The sequence below is a fragment of the Canis lupus genome, chromosome 20 (assembly GCF_003254725.2).
Source record: "Canis lupus dingo isolate Sandy chromosome 20, ASM325472v2, whole genome shotgun sequence".
NCBI lineage: Eukaryota > Metazoa > Chordata > Mammalia > Carnivora > Canidae > Canis > Canis lupus.
In genome coordinates, this window is record NC_064262.1 from 7,461,534 (window position 1) to 7,470,347 (window position 8,814).

An 8,814-nucleotide genomic window follows, 5' to 3' on the forward strand; every position below is an offset into this window, starting at 1 on the left:
TGTGGCCCTGTCAGGTGGCCTCTCTGCCATAGCCTCTGTCTTCTGTCCTGTGTTCTCCCTTGCTAGCCTCATTCCACCATCCCTGTGGTTTCTCTCCATCCTGCCCACATCATAGTAAGTAGTCTCTCTGCTAACACTCCTCCAATGACCCACTTTGGTGTGCCAGCAGTTCCCTGCTGGGGTGCTGACGGAGGCAGTGATCTTGGTGAGTTTGTCCCTGGCCACCCAGTATAAAATTGCACCCTCCCACATGTCCACACCCTTTCTGTATTCTGTGCGTTATGCTCCTCAGCATTTCTCACCATCTACTGTGGTACATATTGTACTTACCTATGCTGTTTATTATCTGTCTCTCACAACTGGGACAGCTGTGTCCTGTTCCACAGGGTGTGTGTGCACTGCACAGTTCCAGAAGTCACTATTTACACAGACTACGATGTAAAGGGCAATGGCACCTCCTAGAGTTGTGCAGCAGGGTGGTCCTGTCCCCCATCAGAATATAAGTTTTGACCCCCCCCACGCACTATTCTATCTGAAATGCTTAGAACACTGCTCAGTACGTAGTAGTTCTCACAAAATTGTCACCAATAACTATTAATCTCTTTTATTTCCCATGAGAAGTCTAAGTGCAAGTATCCTTATATGGTGGTGTCAGGAGGTCTCAGTTTTCTAAGGGTTTCTCCTGATATACCTTCTGTAGTGTGTGCCCTCCGCGCCCCTCCCAGTGCTCCGGAGAATTGCCTGCGGTGTGGTGTGTTCTGATGAGAGGCGAAGTGATGACTCAGAGTCCAATGTCTTGGAACAATGAGAGGCCGGAAGGGGATACACCATCAGGCACCGCCTAGAGGTGCAGGTGCCAACGTGACGCCTCGAGTCCAGATTGGCTCTCAATTTTATTATCATAGAATGTTAAGTGTGTGGAAACAAGGAAGGAAAAAGAACTCAAGAAACCAATCATGAGAGGGGTGGCCAGGAACTGCGTCCGTGACTATCTGCATGGGTCTCAGAGGAGCTTAACAAGGGGGCTGCGGGGGACAGAGAGGTGACCTCAGCAGGCCTGGCTATCTATCCAGCATCAGTGCTGTTTTCAGCACAGATCCATAGCAGGAATAATTGGCTTTTGCCACATGCATAGAGCTGTTGCCATTTATGTGTGTCCCCGTCCTTAATGTTTCTCTTACTCGCTGAGGTCTTGCGCTACAATTGCCCTCCGCCAGTCGGGAGCCCTCTTGCTTGGGAGGTCCTGCCTTCCACACCCAGGAGAGTCTGCGGCCAGTGACTGCCACAGGTGCAAAATCCTGCCCCTTGGGCAGCCGGGTGGTTCAGTGGTTTAGCACCGCCTTCAGCCCGGGGCGTGATCCTGGAGACCCGGGATCGAATCCCACGTCGGGCTCCTGGTGCATGGAGCCTGCTTCTCCCTCTGCCTCTCTCTCTCTGTCATGAATAAATAAATAAAAATCTTAAAAAAAAAAAATCCTGCCCCTTACCTCAAGGTGGGGCCAATTCAGCGCTGCACACCTGCCAGGCCCAGATTAAAGCCAACCTCCCTGGAAGGTCGCATCCTCATTAGCTCCCACCCCACATGTACATAAGCATCCTGGCTGGCTCTCCCCTTCCTGGGAACCTGCCCTAAGACACCTATGTGCTCTCCACGTGTGGCATACTGTCCAGCACACGGCAGGTGTCCCGTCACTATTTTTAGTGAATGAATAAATCAGTATGGTTTGGCTTCCCAGCCCTGCCCCTCATTAACTCTATAACCTTGGCCAAGGTAGTCCTGATCCTGAGCCTCAGTGTCCCAAAGGCCAGGCAGGGTAATCCCATTGGTAGAGATGATCCTGCGTGCCATGGGGGGCAAATGGAGTTACGTATGACAAACCCTCACCCTGCCCTGCTCTGCTCAGCTTTTTCACTCCTCCCTGAATGTTAAATCTGGTCAGGCCAGCTTCCTTGTTAGCTCCTGGTGGGGTGGCTTTCTGTTTCCTGGCCTCTTTCCTCCAGGGGATAGGGCTCACAAACGCTCTGTGGATGCTCTTTGCTTGATTTAAAGTGCTTTGGGCAACAGGAGGAACTTGAGGGAAAGGCAGCGATTAGAAGAGAAGAGACCATTAGGTATTAACGCCACCCACCATCAGTGCTGCGGCCCGACTGCCTTCCTTTGAGTGTGCTGAGCTGCAGTTAATTAGCTTTTGGATTTCTTAGCTGTGGGGTGTCGCTTTAATCATCTGCCACCTGGCCCCAGCTCTGCCCTGGGCGGGAGAGAGGCCTCTAGAAGCATGAGCTGAAGGGAGGCCAGTTGTGCAGCATGAGAGCCCCTCAGAGCTGAAAGTATGCTCCAGCAGCTGGACTGCCCACCTGCTTGCCCCATGTGAGGGCTCCGAGAGGCTGGACTGATGTGTGGCATGTGGCAGAGCCGGGATCCAAGCTCAGGGGTCCTGTGTTATGGTTTGGGGCTTTGTCCATCTCACCATCCCTCCCTGCGTGCCACAGGTACTTCCCTAGCACCTCCTCAGAGTGGGGACCTCGGGATTTTGTGGATGAGGAAACCAGAGCTCATCCTTCCCCTCCAGGGGCTTGCAGCCATCAACAGGCTAGCAAGCAGATACAGCGATAATAACAAATGGTGAAAAGGATCACGAAGGAGACCAATAGTGCAATGAAAGGGAGTACTATGAAGCCTCTCTAAGGAGCTGACGTACATTCCTTAAGAGGACCAGAAGTTTTCCTCTGTAGAATGGCAGTTAATAAATAAAAGATGAAGTAACAGCATAAGACTATCATAATTTTCAACCCCAAAAAGAATAATGGACCAGGCTTTGAACATCAGTGGCTGCAAGCATCACAAAAATGGAGACCAGCAGATACTAAGTGCCACCGATGGAAGAACACAGCATCGCCCTGAAATCGCCAGAAAATTGAACCTAAATCTGATCAAGCCCTTAGCTCAGGACTGTTCAATTAAATACACACAAATGCAAGTCAAACAAGTCACATATGTAATTTAAAATTTTCTAGAAAGAACATGGAAAAAGAGAAACAAGAAGTGAAATTAATTTTTTTAATTTTTAAAAGATTTTATTTATTTATTATTTATTTATTTTTAAAGATTTTATTTATTCATTCATGAGAGACACAGAGAGAGAGGCAGAGACACAGGCAGAGGGAGAAGGAGGCTCCATGCAGGGAGCCTGATGTGGGACTCGATCCTGTGTCTCCAGGATCACGCCATGGGCCAAAGGCAAATGCCAAACCACTGAGCCACACAGGGATCCCCGAGATTTTATTTTTTTTTTATTAATGAGAGACAGAGAGAGTGAGAGAGGCAGAGACACAGGCAGAGGGAGAAGCAGGCTCCATGCAGGGAGCCTGATGTGGGACTTGATTCCAGGTCTCTAGGATCATGCCCTGGGCCAAAGGCAGGTGCTAAACTGCTGAGCCACCCAGGGATTCCCAAGAAGTGAAATTAATTTTTTTTAATTTATTTTTTATTGGTGTTCAATTTACTAACATACAGAATAACCCCCAGTGCCCGTCACCCATTCACTCCCACCCCCCGCCCTCCTCCCCTTCCACCACCCCTAGTTCGTTTCCCAGAGTTAGCAGTCTTTACGTTCTGTCTCCCTTTCTGATATTTCCCACACATTTCTTCTCCCTTCCCTTATATTCCCTTTCACTATTATTTATATTCCCCAAATGAATGAGAACATATAATGTTTGTCCTTCTCCGACTGACTTACTTCACTCAGCATAATACCCTCCAGTTCCATCCACGTTGAAGCAATTGGTGGGTATTTGTCGTTTCTAATAGCTGAGTAATATTCCATTGTATACATAAACCACAGCTTCTTTATCCATTCATCTTTCGTTGGACACCGAGGCTCCTTCCACAGTTTGGCTATCGTGGCCATTGCTGCTATAAACATCGGGGTGCAGGTGTCCCGGCGTTTCATTGCATCTGAATCTTTGGGGTAAATCCCCAGCAGTGCAATTGCTGGGTCGTAGGGCAGGTCTATTTTTAACTCTTTGAGGAACCTCCACACAGTTTTCCAGAGTGGCTGCACCAGTTCACATTCCCACCAACAGTGTAAGAGGGTTCCCTTTTCTCCACATCCTCTCCAACATTTGTTGTTTCCTGCCTTGTTAATTTTCCCCATTCTCACTGGTGTGAGGTGGTATCTCATTGTGGTTTTGATTTGTATTTCCCTGATGGCAAGTGATGCGGAGCATTTTCTCATGTGCATGTTGGCCATGTCTATGTCTTCCTCTGTGAGATTTCTCTTCATGTCTTTTGCCCATTTCATGATTGGATTGTTTGTTTCTTTGGTGTTGAGTTTAATAAGTTCTTTATAGATCTTGGACACTAGCCCTTTATCTGATATGTCATTTGCAAATATCTTCCCCCATTCTGTAGGTTGTCTTTGAGTTTTGTTGACTGTATCCTTTGCTGTGCAAAAGCTTCTTATCTTGATGAAGTCCCAATAGTTCATTTTTGCTTTTGTTTCTTTTGCCTTCGTGGATGTATCTTGCAAGAAGTTACTGTGGCCAAGTTCAAAAAGGGTGTTGCCTGTGTTCTCCTCTAGGATTTTGATGGAATCTTGTCTCACATTTAGATCTTTCATCCATTTTGAGTTTATCTTTGTGTATGGTGAAAGAGAGCGGTCTAGTTTCATTCTTCTGCATGTGGAAAAATATTCCATGCTCATGGATTGGCAGAATTAATATTGTGAAAATGTCAATGTTACCCAGGGCAATATACACGTTTAATGCAATCCCTATCAAAATACCATGGACTTTCTTCAGAGAGTTAGAACAAATTATTTTAAGATTTGTGTGGAATCAGAAAAGACCCCGAATAGCCAGGGGAATTTTAAAAAAGAAAACCATATTTGGGGGCATCACAATGCCAGATTTCAGGTTGTACTACAAAGCTGTGGTCATCAAGACAGTGTGGTACTGGCACAAAAACAGACACATAGATCAGTGGAACAGAATAGAGAATCCAGAAGTGGACCCTGAACTTTATGGTCAACTAATATTCGATAAAGGAGGAAAGACTATCCATTGAAATTAATTTTAATAGCAGCTCTTACTTAACCCAATATATCTAACACATTATCACTTCAATATATAATCAATACCAAAAAATGATTGATGAACTGTTTTCCATCCTTCATTCATACTTAGTCCTTGAAATCTGGTGTGTGTTGTATGCATACAGCACATCTCAGCTTGGATGAGCCACATTTTAAGTACTCAGTAGCCACACGTGGCTGGTGGTTACTGTCCTGGACGGCACAGCTCTGCTCAACTACCAGTTTCCAGGAAATTCAGAAGACAGGAATGTGTGAACACCATCACCCTGATGCAATCAGCAAAGTCCACAAACTGATTTTTTTGGAAAACTCTATAGAAAAAGCAATCTAGCTTAAAAAAAAAAAGAAATACATTTTTAAAAAGATTTCAGGGGATCCTTGGGTGGCTCAGTGGTTTGGCACCCCTTTGGCCGAGGGCTCGATCCTGGAGTCCCAGGATCGAGTCCTGATTCAGGCTCCCTGCATGGAACCTGCTTCTTCCTCTGCCTGTGTCTCTGCCAATCTCTCTGCATCTCTCATGAATAAATAAATAAAATCTTAAAAAAAAGATTTTATTTTTTTATTTGAGAGAGAGAGAGCACAAGCAGGGGGAGCAGGAGAGGGAGATGGAGAAGCAGACTCCCCACTGAGCAGGGAGCCCAATGTGGGACTCTATCCCAGGACCCTGGATCATGACTTGAGCTGAAGGCAAACACTTAACCCACTGAGCCACCCGGGCGCCCCAAGAAATAAATTTTAAAGGGAAAATTTCCCCTTTAAAATGGAGGGAGGACCCATAAATTAATAGTCTTCATATCAACTAATCACAGTATGTGAAACTTCTGTGATCCTGGTTGAAGCAAACAATCTGTAAACAATCTGTAAAGCATTTTATAATGTTTATGAGATAATTGGACATCTGAACACTGAGTATTCGTTGCTGTTAAGAGTTGTTATTTGTTCTAGGTGTGATAATGGTGTTGTGGTTATTTATTCTTTCAAGGAGTCATTATCTTTTAGAGAGACACACTGAAATATTCATGGAGGTATTCTGAAATAATATGAAGTCTAGAATTTGTCAGAATAATCTGGGAAGGGAAAGAGTAGTAGAGATGGAGTGAAATGAAACAGGATTGATAATGGGGGTGCTGGGTGAAGGACTTATGGGTCTCATTATACCATTCTGCCTACTTTTGTGGATGTTTGACATTTTGCATCATAAAAAGTTTTTTTTCTTTTTTTAATAAAAAAGTATTTTAAAGAAGTTGGGATGATGTTGGAAAGGGAGAGATTGCACCAGGGTAGGGATGTCTGCCTTATTCACTAGTGTCTCCTAGAGTCTCACATGGAGACTGCACATGCTAGGTCCTTAGCACATTTGTCACTTTTTGGCTATGTTTGCAGCTATTTTTGTCCTTAGGGCTCTTCAGGTATATCCCACTATGGGTGTACAGTCAAATTACTGTGTCTTCAATCATAATTCTTCCCTGTCTGGTTACATCCACAATGTTTTCCTTTTTAAGGCTTGTTGTATTTCACTTTTAGTGATTTTTAAAACTTTTATTTTATAATCATGTAAAATTTTTGGATGCTTCCCAAGCCAAGTCTAGAAAACAAGGCATATTCAAAGGAGTCTGACTCCAATCCCTGACAATTTTCTTTTGAGGACTTACCTCCACCTTTTGGTATAGCTAATGGGAGTAAAGACAGGAACCTTCCTCCAGCCTAAAATTTTGACCCAGGACCTACCAACAAACTTACTGATCATCTCTCTTGGGAATCTGAAACTCTAACAGAGGGACAAAGACATGAAAGCACTTGGACTTGACTCATCAGGTGGTGACATCCTGACCAGACTGCCCTTGCTACAGCCCCACTCTAGAGGTCCTAGCATCCTAGCCCTCTGACATTGGTTGGGTTCCTGCCTCCATCCCAGCCAGGTTCTCCAACCTTCACTCAGTTCCAAGCCCCCCAATATGAATCCACTTAGTTCCCTTTTGCTTACATTAGCTTGAGTCTCTTTCTGCAGTTTGCATTCTAAGACTCCTAACTGACGCACAGACCTCCGGCAACACATAGCATAGTTAAGTACTTAATCCAGGTTCTGATAGACACCCAGAGTGACAGTCCAGAACCCTCAGAGCTGTGAAGTGAGCTTGAAGAATTCCCTGAATCAGGCAAAGCTGGAGAAGCAGATGTGGCAACCAGGGTTCCTATGCCAGAGGTTAGGCTGGGTTATCAATGTTCCTGGGCTGCATACCTGGTGGTATTGGCCTGAGGGTCCCAGAACCTGTGCTTAGGATGGTGCTCTCTGAACATTTCTCTCCCAACTCACCCCGGCTGACATATCTCCATCTATGACATCCCTGGAGTAAGGGCTGTAGCTCAGCCTTGTTAGCTATTCAGAGGCTAGACCTTTAAGGTTGAGGTGTTTTTTTGCTGTATTGAGTTGTCCTGACCCTACTTCTGGCAAGTTGATTGAAATGCCTGGGGCCAGGTGTAGGACAATAGGGGGCAGTGGGAACTGGAGAGAACATGAGGGGTTATGCTACTAGGTTCTAGTGATGTCACCATGAGGCTCAGGATTACCAGATCACCTTATTTTTCATGAGAACCTAAAACTTAAGAATTTTATGCTAAATGTACTTATTTTTAAAATACTCTAAAAAATTTCCGTGGGATGAATTCATCCCATGGGCTATCAGTTGGGAACTGCTGGTCTACCACCTACATTGTGTGTTTTCCTCTCTGGATGGCCATAGTCTGTCTGTATGTCTGCCTCTCCCATGAGCTCATGAGTCTCAAGAAGGCCAAGATCATGATTCTCTTGCCTTGCTTAGTCCCTGGCATATGGCAGAGTTCAATATACCCATGGATGGATGGACAGATGGGAGAGAGGTCACAAAATTCACAGAGGATGACAATGCAAAGATATGCATCAATATCATACGGGGCAGGGAAGGGAGAAAGGGAAGAGAGGTGACTTGGCTTCTTAGCTTGGATGTGGCTGCACCACTAGTCATTAGCAAGTTCCTCTATCCAGGTCTACAAGGCCAGACCAGTCCCATTCCAGAGCTTTCAGATTCTATTCTTAGAATAGCACTTCCAGAGCACTCACTCCACCCAGGGTGAGGACCTGCTTTCCTGTGTCCATAAAGCTTATAGCCTTGTGATTATTCAGAGCTAAGGGCCTGAGGGCTATGGCTTGCATGCTTTTCCCCCCTGCCTGGCCTCTGATCACCTCTGCGCCCCTCACCCCAGCAGGGAAGCAGCCTGCCTGGCCCCCTGCTAGTCTCAGGGCATAGAAGTCATGGTTCTCAGGCCAGGATGGAGCAGGGAGTGGGGCTTCCCTTGGCCTGCCCCCCCCTTTGCTTCCTGATGGTATCCTTTGAGGAGCTTCTTCCTCCCCTGCTCCACCGCCCACTTGGCCTTGAGGACACAGAAAGGCTCATCAGTTGCTATAACAACACCTACCACCTTCTTCTGCACTTAGCCAGGCAATTTAGTCCCTGTTTGATAATGGATCTGCCTGTAGAGTGACTGGTTCCCTTTAAACTGCCCAGCCACTGGCCTGGCCTTTGGCCTCAGAGTTGGGTCTGAGACGTGATTACTATTAGCAGAGGTGTTGTTGATCTAGTCAGCCAATTACTGAGTGCTCACTGTGTGCCAGTATTATAATGAAGCCTTTACAAGCACTATCTCATTTAATCCTCACAGGGATGCTATGAGATGGGGAACATGG